The 16157-nt window shown below is 46.7% G+C and overlaps 1 non-coding gene across 1 annotated transcript; it reads left to right on the top strand.

The window, feature by feature from the left end:
- The first annotated feature begins 15656 nt into the window (after window positions 1-15656).
- Trnai-aau (transfer RNA isoleucine (anticodon AAU)) lies at window positions 15657-15728 on the top strand. The gene has a single exon. It is a non-coding gene; the product is annotated as a tRNA-Ile (tRNA).
- Window positions 15729-16157: the final 429 nt, after the last annotated feature.

The raw sequence follows: 16157 nt of genomic DNA, 5'->3' as shown, positions 1-16157 counted from the left end.
TTAATCCCAGGGTTGTGGGTTCGAGCCAGACGCTGGGCGGAACGGAATTTTGTTCCGCTGCAAGTGTAAATTACCGTTTTTCTGATTAACGAGATTTAATGGAAATAGCAACTTTAAACTTTGCCTACGTCTCTGTCAGTCGCAAGGAAGCTGTATTTGAAGGTGAAGGTGATTTTGTAGACATGTGTGAAAGACATGTTCTGAAATGCAAGTGTTGTTGTTTGGAGAGCACATCGGTTACGTGTCAGATGTGTAGTCAAGCAGTAATTTGTCGCCATAGCTGCAAATATTAGCCGGTAATATGAAGTGTTGTCAGCTAAAGTCTGATGATGCAGACGACCGTAAGGACGAAGTACCCAAGAGTACCGCTAGGCCGCGCGTCTTTAGCTCAGTGGTAGAGCACTGGTCTAATAAACCAGGGGTCGTAAGTTCCATCCTCACAGGAGAAAGATGAATTTTGGAAATCAGTTGCGCGTCGTGGCCGTATAGCAAACAGTACCTGTGATGACGAACAATTAGCGACAGGCGTTTCTTTAAGAATCACTCTCAGATGCGATTAAGGCGAATGGCGCAGATAAAGCATTTGCCAAAGCGGTACAGCATAAGGTGGGACGAGGCAGTCTGAATTACATTTTATAGATGTATTTCTCACATATCTCAGAGCCTCTCGCGATATTCGTCGTCGTCGTCGTCGTCGTCGTCGTCGTCGTCGTCGTCGTCGCCGCCGCCGCCGCTTCTGCAGAAGTAGCAAATGGCAATCGTAGCAAATGCGGCGAGGGACGCCCTGCCTTCGATTCCGAATGCACAAAGTGTGTGGTCTTGTTTCTCAGTCTATATTTGGTCGGTCACGTCAGAGGTTGAATGTAACGAATGGGTGGGAAAGAGCAAGGGGCAGCGGCTGTGTAGAACGAAAACACAAATCCTCAGGGGTGTGAGCGTTTCGAGATGAGTCGTATACATGTAAATGTTGGTCGTCAGTGACCGTGAGGCCTAATGGATAAGGCGTCAGGCTTCGGATCTGAAGATTACAGGTTCGAATGCTGTCACGCTTGTGTTTTTCCAGTTCTGAAAGAGAAACATAACGTTTTAATGTAGCAATTGAGCAGTACGAAACCGTCTGAATGTTGCTGTTGACCATTTTTTGCTTGGAGATGCTCTTGAGCTTGAAACACACACAACAAGACCGGTGTTAACTAGCGAAATGGTCGGCAGAGTGCCGACACAGCGAGTTTTGACTATCACTTGCACATCTAAAACAACGTCGGAAAGTAACTCGTTCGGCTTTTGAGTCACATAAAGTATGTGCGTTAATTTTGACGCCACTAGCTCTGCATGTTGTCATGCAATTTCTTTACCTCTCAGAAATGATTATGACATAAAAGTGAAGTACGTGACGAGTGTGACGTTCGGAAAACATTAGGCATCATGGGGAGATTCTGTATGGGACCACCCAACCCAAACGAGTACTGTGTGACGTGCTACCCGGCAGGTATTCACCGAGGTAGCCGGCTAGCTCAGTCGGTAGAGCGTCAGTCTCTTAATCTCAGGGTCGTGGGTTCGAGCCAGACGCTGGGCGGAACGGAATTTTGTTCCGCTGCAAGTGTAAATTACAGTTTTTCTGATTAACGAGATTTAATGGAAATAGCAACTTTAAACTTTGCCTACGTCTCTGTCAGTCGCAAGGAAGCTGTATTTGAAGGTGAAGGTGATTTTGTAGACATGTGTGAAAGACATGTTCTGAAATGCAAGTGTTGTTGTTTGGAGAGCACATCGGTTACGTGTCAGATGTGTAGTCAAGCAGTAATTTGTCGCCATAGCTGCAAATATTAGCCGGTAATATGAAGTGTTGTCAGCTAAAGTCTGATGATGCAGACGACCGTAAGGACGAAGTACCCAAGAGCACCGCTAGGCCGCGCCTCTTTAGCTCAGTGGTAGAGCACTGGTCTAATAAACCAGGGGTCGTAAGTTCCATCCTCACAGGAGAAAGATGAATTTTGGAAATCAGTTGCGCGTCGTGGCCGTATAGCAAACAGTACCTGTGATGACGAACAATTAGCGACAGGCGTTTTTTTAAGAATCACTCTCAGATGCGATTAAGGCGAATGGCGCAGATAAAGCATTTGCCAAAGCGGTACAGCATAAGGTGGGACGAGGCAGTCTGAATTACATTTTATAGATGTATTTCTCACATATCTCAGAGCCTCTCGCGATATTCGTCGTCGTCGTCGTCGTCGTCGTCGTCGTCGTCGTCGCCGCCGCCGCCGCTTCTGCAGAAGTAGCAAATGGCAATCGTAGCAAATGCGGCGAGGGACGCCCTGCCTTCGATTCCGAATGCACGAAGTGTGTGGTCTTGTTTCTCGGTCTATATTTGGTCGGTCACGTCAGAGGTTGAATGTAACGAATGGGTGGGAAAGAGCAAGGGACAGCGGCTGTGTAGAACGAAAACACAAATCCTCAGGGGTGTGAGCGTTTCGAGATGAGTCGTATACATGTTAATGTTGGTCGTCAGTGACCGTGTGGCCTAATGGATAAGGCGTCGGACTTCGGATCTGAAGATTACAGGTTCGAATGCTGTCACGCTTGTGTTTTTCCAGTTCTGAAAAAAAAACATAACGTTTTAATGTAGCAATTGAGCAGTACGAAACCGTCTGAATGTTGCTGTTGACCATTTTTTGCTTGGAGATGCTCTTGAGCTTGAAACACACACAACAAGACCGGTGTTAACTAGCGAAATGGTCGGCAGAGTGCCGACACAGCGAGTTTTGACTATCACTTGCACATCTAAAACAACGTCGGAAAGTAACTCGTTCGGCTTTTGAGTCACATAAAGTATGTGCGTTAATTTTGACGCCACTAGCTCTGCATGTTGTCATGCAATTTCTTTACCTCTCAGAAATGATTATGACATAAAAGTGAAGTACGTGACGAGTGTGACGTTAGGAAAACATTAGGCATCATGGAGAGATTCTGTATGGGACCACCCAACCCAAACGAGTACTGTGTGACGTGCTACCCGGCAGGTATTCACCGAGGTAGCCGGCTAGCTCAGTCGGTAGAGCGTCAGACTCTTAATCCCAGGGTCGTGGGTTCGAGCCAGACGCTGGGCGGAACGGAATTTTGTTCCGCTGCAAGTGTAAATTACCGTTTTTCTGATTAACGAGATTTAATGGAAATAGCAACTTTAAACTTTGCCTACGTCTCTGTCAGTCGCAAGGAAGCTGTATTTGAAGGTGAAGGTGATTTTGTAGACATGGGTGAAAGACATGTTCTGAAATGCAAGTGTTGTTGTTTGGAGAGCACATCGGTTACGTGTCAGATGTGTAGTCAAGCAGTAATTTGTCGCCATAGCTGCAAATATTAGCCGGTAATATGAAATGTTGTCAGCTAAAGTCTGATGATGCAGACGACCGTAAGGACGAAGTACCCAAGAGTACCGCTAGGCCGCGCGTCTTTAGCTCAGTGGTAGAGCACTGGTCTAATAAACCAGGGGTCGTAAGTTCCATCCTCACAGGAGAAAGATGAATTTTGGAAATCAGTTGCGCTTCGTGGCCGTATAGCAAACAGTACCTGTGATGACGAACAATTAGCGACAGGCGTTTTTTTAAGAATCACTCTCAGATGCGATTAAGGCGAATGGCGCAGATAAAGCATTTGCCAAAGCGGTACAGCATAAGGTGGGACGAGGCAGTCTGAATTACATTTTATAGATGTATTTCTCACATATCTCAGAGCCTCTCGCGATATTCGTCGTCGTCGTCGTCGTCGTCGTCGTCGTCGTCGTCGTCGTCGCCGCCGCCGCCGCTTCTGTAGAAGTAGCAAATGGCAATCGTAGCAAATGCGGCGAGGGACGCCCTGCCTTCGATTCCGAATGCACAAAGTGTGTGGTCTTGTTTCTCAGTCTATATTTGGTCGGTCACGTCAGAGGTTGAATGTAACGAATGGGTGGGAAAGAGCAAGGGGCAGCGGCTGTGTAGAACGAAAACACAAATCCTCAGGGGTGTGAGCGTTTCGAGATGAGTCGTATACATGTAAATGTTGGTCGTCAGTGACCGTGAGGCCTAATGGATAAGGCGTCGGGCTTCGGATCTGAAGATTACAGGTTCGAATGCTGTCACGCTTGTGTTTTTCCAGTTCTGAAAGAGAAACATAACGTTTTAATGTAGCAATTGAGCAGTACGAAACCGTCTGAATGTTGCTGTTGACCATTTTTTGCTTGGAGATGCTCTTGAGCTTGAAACACACACAACAAGACCGGTGTTAACTAGCGAAATGGTCGGCAGAGTGCCGACACAGCGAGTTTTGACTATCACTTGCACATCTAAAACAACGTCGGAAAGTAACTCGTTCGGCTTTTGAGTCACATAAAGTATGTGCGTTAATTTTGACGCCACTAGCTCTGCATGTTGTCATGCAATTTCTTTACCTCTCAGAAATGATTATGACATAAAAGTGAAGTACGTGACGAGTGTGACGTTCGGAAAACATTAGGCATCATGGGGAGATTCTGTATGGGACCACCCAACCCAAACGAGTACTGTGTGACGTGCTACCCGGCAGGTATTCACCGAGGTAGCCGGCTAGCTCAGTCGGTAGAGCGTCAGTCTCTTAATCTCAGGGTCGTGGGTTCGAGCCAGACGCTGGGCGGAACGGAATTTTGTTCCGCTGCAAGTGTAAATTACAGTTTTTCTGATTAACGAGATTTAATGGAAATAGCAACTTTAAACTTTGCCTACGTCTCTGTCAGTCGCAAGGAAGCTGTATTTGAAGGTGAAGGTGATTTTGTAGACATGTGTGAAAGACATGTTCTGAAATGCAAGTGTTGTTGTTTGGAGAGCACATCGGTTACGTGTCAGATGTGTAGTCAAGCAGTAATTTGTCGCCATAGCTGCAAATATTAGCCGGTAATATGAAGTGTTGTCAGCTAAAGTCTGATGATGCAGACGACCGTAAGGACGAAGTACCCAAGAGCACCGCTAGGCCGCGCCTCTTTAGCTCAGTGGTAGAGCACTGGTCTAATAAACCAGGGGTCGTAAGTTCCATCCTCACAGGAGAAAGATGAATTTTGGAAATCAGTTGCGCGTCGTGGCCGTATAGCAAACAGTACCTGTGATGACGAACAATTAGCGACAGGCGTTTTTTTAAGAATCACTCTCAGATGCGATTAAGGCGAATGGCGCAGATAAAGCATTTGCCAAAGCGGTACAGCATAAGGTGGGACGAGGCAGTCTGAATTACATTTTATAGATGTATTTCTCACATATCTCAGAGCCTCTCGCGATATTCGTCGTCGTCGTCGTCGTCGTCGTCGTCGCCGCCGCCGCCGCTTCTGCAGAAGTAGCAAATGGCAATCGTAGCAAATGCGGCGAGGGACGCCCTGCCTTCGATTCCGAATGCACGAAGTGTGTGGTCTTGTTTCTCGGTCTATATTTGGTCGGTCACGTCAGAGGTTGAATGTAACGAATGGGTGGGAAAGAGCAAGGGACAGCGGCTGTGTAGAACGAAAACACAAATCCTCAGGGGTGTGAGCGTTTCGAGATGAGTCGTATACATGTAAATGTTGGTCGTCAGTGACCGTGTGGCCTAATGGATAAGGCGTCGGACTTCGGATCTGAAGATTTCAGGTTCGAATGCTGTCACGCTTGTGTTTTTCCAGTTCTGAAAAAGAAACATAACGTTTTAATGTAGCAATTGAGCAGTACGAAACCGTCTGAATGTTGCTGTTGACCATTTTTTGCTTGGAGATGCTCTTGAGCTTGAAACACACACAACAAGACCGGTGTTAACTAGCGAAATGGTCGGCAGAGTGCCGACACAGCGAGTTTTGACTATCACTTGCACATCTAAAACAACGTCGGAAAGTAACTCGTTCGGCTTTTGAGTCACATAAAGTATGTGCGTTAATTTTGACGCCACTAGCTCTGCATGTTGTCATGCAATTTCTTTACCTCTCAGAAATGATTATGACATAAAAGTGAAGTACGTGACGAGTGTGACGTTAGGAAAACATTAGGCATCATGGAGAGATTCTGTATGGGACCACCCAACCCAAACGAGTACTGTGTGACGTGCTACCCGGCAGGTATTCACCGAGGTAGCCGGCTAGCTCAGTCGGTAGAGCGTCAGACTCTTAATCCCAGGGTTGTGGGTTCGAGCCAGACGCTGGGCGGAACGGAATTTTGTTCCGCTGCAAGTGTAAATTACCGTTTTTCTGATTAACGAGATTTAATGGAAATAGCAACTTTAAACTTTGCCTACGTCTCTGTCAGTCGCAAGGAAGCTGTATTTGAAGGTGAAGGTGATTTTGTAGACATGGGTGAAAGACATGTTCTGAAATGCAAGTGTTGTTGTTTGGAGAGCACATCGGTTACGTGTCAGATGTGTAGTCAAGCAGTAATTTGTCGCCATAGCTGCAAATATTAGCCGGTAATATGAAATGTTGTCAGCTAAAGTCTGATGATGCAGACGACCGTAAGGACGAAGTACCCAAGAGTACCGCTAGGCCGCGCGTCTTTAGCTCAGTGGTAGAGCACTGGTCTAATAAACCAGGGGTCGTAAGTTCCATCCTCACAGGAGAAAGATGAATTTTGGAAATCAGTTGCGCGTCGTGGCCGTATAGCAAACAGTACCTGTGATGACGAACAATTAGCGACAGGCGTTTTTTTAAGAATCACTCTCAGATGCGATTAAGGCGAATGGCGCAGATAAAGCATTTGCCAAAGCGGTACAGCATAAGGTGGGACGAGGCAGTCTGAATTACATTTTATAGATGTATTTCTCACATATCTCAGAGCCTCTCGCGATATTCGTCGTCGTCGTCGTCGTCGTCGCCGCCGCCGCCGCTTCTGTAGAAGTAGCAAATGGCAATCGTAGCAAATGCGGCGAGGGACGCCCTGCCTTCGATTCCGAATGCACAAAGTGTGTGGTCTTGTTTCTCAGTCTATATTTGGTCGGTCACGTCAGAGGTTGAATGTAACGAATGGGTGGGAAAGAGCAAGGGGCAGCGGCTGTGTAGAACGAAAACACAAATCCTCAGGGGTGTGAGCGTTTCGAGATGAGTCGTATACATGTATATGTTGGTCGTCAGTGACCGTGAGGCCTAATGGATAAGGCGTCGGGCTTCGGATCTGAAGATTACAGGTTCGAATGCTGTCACGCTTGTGTTTTTCCAGTTCTGAAAGAGAAACATAACGTTTTAATGTAGCAATTGAGCAGTACGAAACCGTCTGAATGTTGCTGTTGACCATTTTTTGCTTGGAGATGCTCTTGAGCTTGAAACACACACAACAAGACCGGTGTTAACTAGCGAAATGGTCGGCAGAGTGCCGACACAGCGAGTTTTGACTATCACTTGCACATCTAAAACAACGTCGGAAAGTAACTCGTTCGGCTTTTGAGTCACATAAAGTATGTGCGTTAATTTTGACGCCACTAGCTCTGCATGTTGTCATGCAATTTCTTTACCTCTCAGAAATGATTATGACATAAAAGTGAAGTACGTGACGAGTGTGACGTTAGGAAAACATTAGGCATCATGGAGAGATTCTGTATGGGACCACCCAACCCAAACGAGTACTGTGTGACGTGCTACCCGGCAGGTATTCACCGAGGTAGCCGGCTAGCTCAGTCGGTAAAGCGTCAGACTCTTAATCCCAGGGTCGTGGGTTCGAGCCAGACGCTGGGCGGAACGGAATTTTGTTCCCTGCAAGTGTAAATTACCGTTTTTCTGATTAACGAGATTTAATGGAAATAGCAACTTTAAACTTTGCCTACGTCTCTGTCAGTCGCAAGGAAGCTGTATTTGAAGGTGAAGGTGATTTTGTAGACATGGGTGAAAGACATGTTCTGAAATGCAAGTGTTGTTGTTTGGAGAGCACATCGGTTACGTGTCAGATGTGTAGTCAAGCAGTAATTTGTCGCCATAGCTGCAAATATTAGCCGGTAATATGAAATGTTGTCAGCTAAAGTCTGATGATGCAGACGACCGTAAGGACGAAGTACCCAAGAGTACCGCTAGGCCGCGCGTCTTTAGCTCAGTGGTAGAGCACTGGTCTAATAAACCAGGGGTCGTAAGTTCCATCCTCACAGGAGAAAGATGAATTTTGGAAATCAGTTGCGCTTCGTGGCCGTATAGCAAACAGTACCTGTGATGACGAACAATTAGCGACAGGCGTTTTTTTAAGAATCACTCTCAGATGCGATTAAGGCGAATGGCGCAGATAAAGCATTTGCCAAAGCGGTACAGCATAAGGTGGGACGAGGCAGTCTGAATTACATTTTATAGATGTATTTCTCACATATCTCAGAGCCTCTCGCGATATTCGTCGTCGTCGTCGTCGTCGTCGTCGTCGTCGTCGTCGTCGTCGCCGCCGCCGCCGCTTCTGTAGAAGTAGCAAATGGCAATCGTAGCAAATGCGGCGAGGGACGCCCTGCCTTCGATTCCGAATGCACAAAGTGTGTGGTCTTGTTTCTCAGTCTATATTTGGTCGGTCACGTCAGAGGTTGAATGTAACGAATGGGTGGGAAAGAGCAAGGGGCAGCGGCTGTGTAGAACGAAAACACAAATCCTCAGGGGTGTGAGCGTTTCGAGATGAGTCGTATACATGTAAATGTTGGTCGTCAGTGACCGTGAGGCCTAATGGATAAGGCGTCGGGCTTCGGATCTGAAGATTACAGGTTCGAATGCTGTCACGCTTGTGTTTTTCCAGTTCTGAAAGAGAAACATAACGTTTTAATGTAGCAATTGAGCAGTACGAAACCGTCTGAATGTTGCTGTTGACCATTTTTTGCTTGGAGATGCTCTTGAGCTTGAAACACACACAACAAGACCGGTGTTAACTAGCGAAATGGTCGGCAGAGTGCCGACACAGCGAGTTTTGACTATCACTTGCACATCTAAAACAACGTCGGAAAGTAACTCGTTCGGCTTTTGAGTCACATAAAGTATGTGCGTTAATTTTGACGCCACTAGCTCTGCATGTTGTCATGCAATTTCTTTACCTCTCAGAAATGATTATGACATAAAAGTGAAGTACGTGACGAGTGTGACGTTCGGAAAACATTAGGCATCATGGGGAGATTCTGTATGGGACCACCCAACCCAAACGAGTACTGTGTGACGTGCTACCCGGCAGGTATTCACCGAGGTAGCCGGCTAGCTCAGTCGGTAGAGCGTCAGTCTCTTAATCTCAGGGTCGTGGGTTCGAGCCAGACGCTGGGCGGAACGGAATTTTGTTCCGCTGCAAGTGTAAATTACAGTTTTTCTGATTAACGAGATTTAATGGAAATAGCAACTTTAAACTTTGCCTACGTCTCTGTCAGTCGCAAGGAAGCTGTATTTGAAGGTGAAGGTGATTTTGTAGACATGTGTGAAAGACATGTTCTGAAATGCAAGTGTTGTTGTTTGGAGAGCACATCGGTTACGTGTCAGATGTGTAGTCAAGCAGTAATTTGTCGCCATAGCTGCAAATATTAGCCGGTAATATGAAGTGTTGTCAGCTAAAGTCTGATGATGCAGACGACCGTAAGGACGAAGTACCCAAGAGCACCGCTAGGCCGCGCCTCTTTAGCTCAGTGGTAGAGCACTGGTCTAATAAACCAGGGGTCGTAAGTTCCATCCTCACAGGAGAAAGATGAATTTTGGAAATCAGTTGCGCGTCGTGGCCGTATAGCAAACAGTACCTGTGATGACGAACAATTAGCGACAGGCGTTTTTTTAAGAATCACTCTCAGATGCGATTAAGGCGAATGGCGCAGATAAAGCATTTGCCAAAGCGGTACAGCATAAGGTGGGACGAGGCAGTCTGAATTACATTTTATAGATGTATTTCTCACATATCTCAGAGCCTCTCGCGATATTCGTCGTCGTCGTCGTCGTCGTCGTCGTCGTCGCCGCCGCCGCCGCTTCTGCAGAAGTAGCAAATGGCAATCGTAGCAAATGCGGCGAGGGACGCCCTGCCTTCGATTCCGAATGCACGAAGTGTGTGGTCTTGTTTCTCGGTCTATATTTGGTCGGTCACGTCAGAGGTTGAATGTAACGAATGGGTGGGAAAGAGCAAGGGACAGCGGCTGTGTAGAACGACAACACAAATCCTCAGGGGTGTGAGCGTTTCGAGATGAGTCGTATACATGTAAATGTTGGTCGTCAGTGACCGTGTGGCCTAATGGATAAGGCGTCGGACTTCGGATCTGAAGATTTCAGGTTCGAATGCTGTCACGCTTGTGTTTTTCCAGTTCTGAAAAAGAAACATAACGTTTTAATGTAGCAATTGAGCAGTACGAAACCGTCTGAATGTTGCTGTTGACCATTTTTTGCTTGGAGATGCTCTTGAACTTGAAACACACACAACAAGACCGGTGTTAACTAGCGAAATGGTCGGCAGAGTGCCGACACAGCGAGTTTTGACTATCACTTGCACATCTAAAACAACGTCGGAAAGTAACTCGTTCGGCTTTTGAGTCACATAAAGTATGTGCGTTAATTTTGACGCCACTAGCTCTGCATGTTGTCATGCAATTTCTTTACCTCTCAGAAATGATTATGACATAAAAGTGAAGTACGTGACGAGTGTGACGTTAGGAAAACATTAGGCATCATGGAGAGATTCTGTATGGGACCACCCAACCCAAACGAGTACTGTGTGACGTGCTACCCGGCAGGTATTCACCGAGGTAGCCGGCTAGCTCAGTCGGTAGAGCGTCAGACTCTTAATCCCAGGGTTGTGGGTTCGAGCCAGACGCTGGGCGGAACGGAATTTTGTTCCGCTGCAAGTGTAAATTACCGTTTTTCTGATTAACGAGATTTAATGGAAATAGCAACTTTAAACTTTGCCTACGTCTCTGTCAGTCGCAAGGAAGCTGTATTTGAAGGTGAAGGTGATTTTGTAGACATGGGTGAAAGACATGTTCTGAAATGCAAGTGTTGTTGTTTGGAGAGCACATCGGTTACGTGTCAGATGTGTAGTCAAGCAGTAATTTGTCGCCATAGCTGCAAATATTAGCCGGTAATATGAAATGTTGTCAGCTAAAGTCTGATGATGCAGACGACCGTAAGGACGAAGTACCCAAGAGTACCGCTAGGCCGCGCGTCTTTAGCTCAGTGGTAGAGCACTGGTCTAATAAACCAGGGGTCGTAAGTTCCATCCTCACAGGAGAAAGATGAATTTTGGAAATCAGTTGCGCGTCGTGGCCGTATAGCAAACAGTACCTGTGATGACGAACAATTAGCGACAGGCGTTTTTTTAAGAATCACTCTCAGATGCGATTAAGGCGAATGGCGCAGATAAAGCATTTGCCAAAGCGGTACAGCATAAGGTGGGACGAGGCAGTCTGAATTACATTTTATAGATGTATTTCTCACATATCTCAGAGCCTCTCGCGATATTCGTCGTCGTCGTCGTCGTCGTCGCCGCCGCCGCCGCTTCTGTAGAAGTAGCAAATGGCAATCGTAGCAAATGCGGCGAGGGACGCCCTGCCTTCGATTCCGAATGCACAAAGTGTGTGGTCTTGTTTCTCAGTCTATATTTGGTCGGTCACGTCAGAGGTTGAATGTAACGAATGGGTGGGAAAGAGCAAGGGGCAGCGGCTGTGTAGAACGAAAACACAAATCCTCAGGGGTGTGAGCGTTTCGAGATGAGTCGTATACATGTATATGTTGGTCGTCAGTGACCGTGAGGCCTAATGGATAAGGCGTCGGGCTTCGGATCTGAAGATTACAGGTTCGAATGCTGTCACGCTTGTGTTTTTCCAGTTCTGAAAGAGAAACATAACGTTTTAATGTAGCAATTGAGCAGTACGAAACCGTCTGAATGTTGCTGTTGACCATTTTTTGCTTGGAGATGCTCTTGAGCTTGAAACACACACAACAAGACCGGTGTTAACTAGCGAAATGGTCGGCAGAGTGCCGACACAGCGAGTTTTGACTATCACTTGCACATCTAAAACAACGTCGGAAAGTAACTCGTTCGGCTTTTGAGTCACATAAAGTATGTGCGTTAATTTTGACGCCACTAGCTCTGCATGTTGTCATGCAATTTCTTTACCTCTCAGAAATGATTATGACATAAAAGTGAAGTACGTGACGAGTGTGACGTTCGGAAAACATTAGGCATCATGGGGAGATTCTGTATGGGACCACCCAACCCAAACGAGTACTGTGTGACGTGCTACCCGGCAGGTATTCACCGAGGTAGCCGGCTAGCTCAGTCGGTAGAGCGTCAGTCTCTTAATCTCAGGGGCGTGGGTTCGAGCCAGACGCTGGGCGGAACGGAATTTTGTTCCGCTGCAAGTGTAAATTACCGTTTTTCTGATTAACGAGATTTAATGGAAATAGCAACTTTAAACTTTGCCTACGTCTCTGTCAGTCGCAAGGAAGCTGTATTTGAAGGTGAAGGTGATTTTGTAGACATGTGTGAAAGACATGTTCTGAAATGCAAGTGTTGTTGTTTGGAGAGCACATCGGTTACGTGTCAGATGTGTAGTCAAGCAGTAATTTGTCGCCATAGCTGCAAATATTAGCCGGTAATATGAAGTGTTGTCAGCTAAAGTCTGATGATGCAGACGACCGTAAGGACGAAGTACCCAAGAGCACCGCTAGGCCGCGCCTCTTTAGCTCAGTGGTAGAGCACTGGTCTAATAAACCAGGGGTCGTAAGTTCCATCCCCACAGGAGAAAGATGAATTTTGGAAATCAGTTGCGCGTCGTGGCCGTATAGCAAACAGTACCTGTGATGACGAACAATTAGCGACAGGCGTTTTTTTAAGAATCACTCTCAGATGCGATTAAGGTGAATGGCGCAGATAAAGCATTTGCCAAAGCGGTACAGCATAAGGTGGGACGAGGCAGTCTGAATTACATTTTATAGATGTATTTCTCACATATCTCAGAGCCTCTCGCGATATTCGTCGTCGTCGTCGTCGTCGTCGTCGTCGTCGTCGTCGTCGCCGCCGCCGCCGCTTCTGCAGAAGTAGCAAATGGCAATCGTAGCAAATGCGGCGAGGGATGCCCTGCCTTCGATTCCGAATGCACAAAGTGTGTGGTCTTGTTTCTCAGTCTATATTTGGTCGGTCACGTCAGAGGTTGAATGTAACGAATGGGTGGGAAAGAGCAAGGGGCAGCGGCTGTGTAGAACGAAAACACAAATCCTCAGGGGTGTGAGCGTTTCGAGATGAGTCGTATACATGTAAATGTTGGTCGTCAGTGACCGTGAGGCCTAATGGATAAGGCGTCGGGCTTCGGATCTGAAGATTACAGGTTCGAATGCAGTCACGCTTGTGTTTTTCCAGTTCTGAAAGAGAAACATAACGTTTTAATGTAGCAATTGAGCAGTACGAAACCGTCTGAATGTTGCTGTTGACCATTTTTTGCTTGGAGATGCTCTTGAGCTTGAAACACACACAACAAGACCGGTGTTAACTAGCGAAATGGTCGGCAGAGTGCCGACACAGCGAGTTTTGACTATCACTTGCACATCTAAAACAACGTCGGAAAGTAACTCGTTCGGCTTTTGAGTCACATAAAGTATGTGCGTTAATTTTGACGCCACTAGCTCTGCATGTTGTCATGCAATTTCTTTACCTCTCAGAAATGATTATGACATAAAAGTGAAGTACGTGACGAGTGTGACGTTAGGAAAACATTAGGCATCATGGAGAGATTCTGTATGGGACCACCCAACCCAAACGAGTACTGTGTGACGTGCTACCCGGCAGGTATTCACCGAGGTAGCCGGCTAGCTCAGTCGGTAGAGCGTCAGACTCTTAATCCCAGGGTCGTGGGTTCGTGCCAGACGCTGGGCGGAACGGAATTTTGTTCCGCTGCAAGTGTAAATTACCGTTTTTCTGATTAACGAGATTTAATGGAAATAGCAACTTTAAACTTTGCCTACGTCTCTGTCAGTCGCAAGGAAGCTGTATTTAAAGGTGAAGGTGATTTTGTAGACATGTGTGAAAGACATGTTCTGAAATGCAAGTGTTGTTGTTTGGAGAGCACATCGGTTACGTGTCAGATGTGTAGTCAAGCAGTAATTTGTCGCCATAGCTGCAAATATTAGCCGGTAATATGAAGTATTGTCAGCTAAAGTCTGATGATGTAGACGACCGTAAGGACGAAGTACCCAAGAGTACCGCTAGGCCGCGCCTCTTTAGCTCAGTGGTAGAGCACTGGTCTAATAAACCAGGGGTCGTAAGTTCCATCCTCACAGGAGAAAGATGAATTTTGGAAATCAGTTGCGCGTCGTGGCCGTATAGCAAACAGTACCTGTGATGACGAACAATTAGCGACAGGCGTTTTTTTAAGAATCACTCTCAGATGCGATTAAGGCGAATGGCGCAGATAAAGCATTTGCCAAAGCGGTACAGCATAAGGTGGGACGAGGCAGTCTGAATTACATTTTATAGATGTATTTCTCACATATCTCAGAGCCTCTCGCGATATTCGTCGTCGTCGTCGTCGTCGTCGTCGTCGTCGCCGCCGCCGCCGCTTCTGCAGAAGTAGCAAATGGCAATCGTAGCAAATGCGGCGAGGGACGCCCTGCCTTCGATTCCGAATGCACAAAGTGTGTGGTCTTGTTTCTCAGTCTATATTTGGTCGGTCACGTCAGAGGTTGAATGTAACGAATGGGTGGGAAAGAGCAAGGGGCAGCGGCTGTGTAGAACGAAAACACAAATCCTCAGGGGTGTGAGCGTTTCGAGATGAGTCGTATACATGTAAATGTTGGTCGTCAGTGACCGTGAGGCCTAATGGATAAGGCGTCGGGCTTCGGATCTGAAGATTACAGGTTCGAATGCTGTCACGCTTGTGTTTTTCCAGTTCTGAAAAAGAAACATAACGTTTTAATGTAGCAATTGAGCAGTACGAAACCGTCTGAATGTTGCTGTTGACCTTTTTTTGCTTGGAGATGCTCTTGAGCTTGAAACACACACAACAAGACCGGTGTTAACTAGCGAAATGGTCGGCAGAGTGCCGACACAGCGAGTTTTGACTATCACTTGCACATCTAAAACAACGTCGGAAAGTAACTCGTTCGGCTTTTGAGTCACATAAAGTATGTGCGTTAATTTTGACGCCACTAGCTCTGCATGTTGTTATGCAATTTCTTTACCTCTCAGAAATGATTATGACATAAAAGTGAAGTACGTGACGAGTGTGACGTTAGGAAAACATTAGGCATCATGGGGAGATTCTGTATGGGACCACCCAACCCAAACGAGTACTGTGTGACGTGCTACCCGGCAGGTATTCACCGAGGTAGCCGGCTAGCTCAGTCGGTAGAGCGTCAGACTCTTAATCTCAGGGTCGTGGGTGCAAGCCAGACGCTGGGCGGAACGGAATTTTGTTCCGCTGCAAGTGTAAATTACCGTTTTTCTGATTAACGAGATTTAATGGAAATAGCAACTTTAAACTTTGCCTACGTCTCTGTCAGTCGCAAGGAAGCTGTATTTGAAGGTGAAGGTGATTTTGTAGACATGTGTGAAAGACATGTTCTGAAATGCAAGTGTTGTTGTTTGGAGAGCACATCGGTTACGTGTCAGATGTGTAGTCAAGCAGTAATTTGTCGCCATAGCTGCAAATATTAGCCGGTAATATGAAGTGTTGTCAGCTAAAGTCTGATGATGCAGACGACCGTAAGGACGAAGTACCCAAGAGCACCGCTAGGCCGCGCCTCTTTAGCTCAGTGGTAGAGCACTGGTCTAATAAACCAGGGGTCGTGAGTTCCATCCTCACAGGAGAAAGATGAATTTTGGAAACCAGTTGCGCGTCGTGGCCGTATAGCAAACAGTACCTGTGATGACGAACAATTAGCGACAGGCGTTTTTTTAAGAATCACTCTCAGATGCGATTAAGGCGAATGGCGCAGATAAAGCATTTGCCAAAGCGGTACAGCATAAGGTGGGACGAGGCAGTCTGAATTACATTTTATAGATGTATTTCTCACATATCTCAGAGCCTCTCGCGATATTCGTCGTCGTCGTCGTCGTCGCCGTAGTCGCCGCCGCCGCCGCTTCTGCAGAAGTAGCAAATGGCAATCGTAGCAAATGCGGCGAGGGACGCCCTGCCTTCGATTCCGAATGCACAAAGTGTGTGGTCTTGTTTCTCAGTCTATATTTGGTCGGTCACGTCAGAGGTTGAATGTAACGAATGGGTGGGAAAGAGCAAGGGGC

This window comes from Schistocerca gregaria, unplaced genomic scaffold (genome assembly GCF_023897955.1).
Source record: "Schistocerca gregaria isolate iqSchGreg1 unplaced genomic scaffold, iqSchGreg1.2 ptg000470l, whole genome shotgun sequence".
Classification (NCBI taxonomy): Eukaryota; Metazoa; Arthropoda; class Insecta; order Orthoptera; family Acrididae; genus Schistocerca; species Schistocerca gregaria.
Note: the sequence above shows the minus strand (reverse complement) of the source record. Positions and strands in the feature narration are given on the sequence as shown.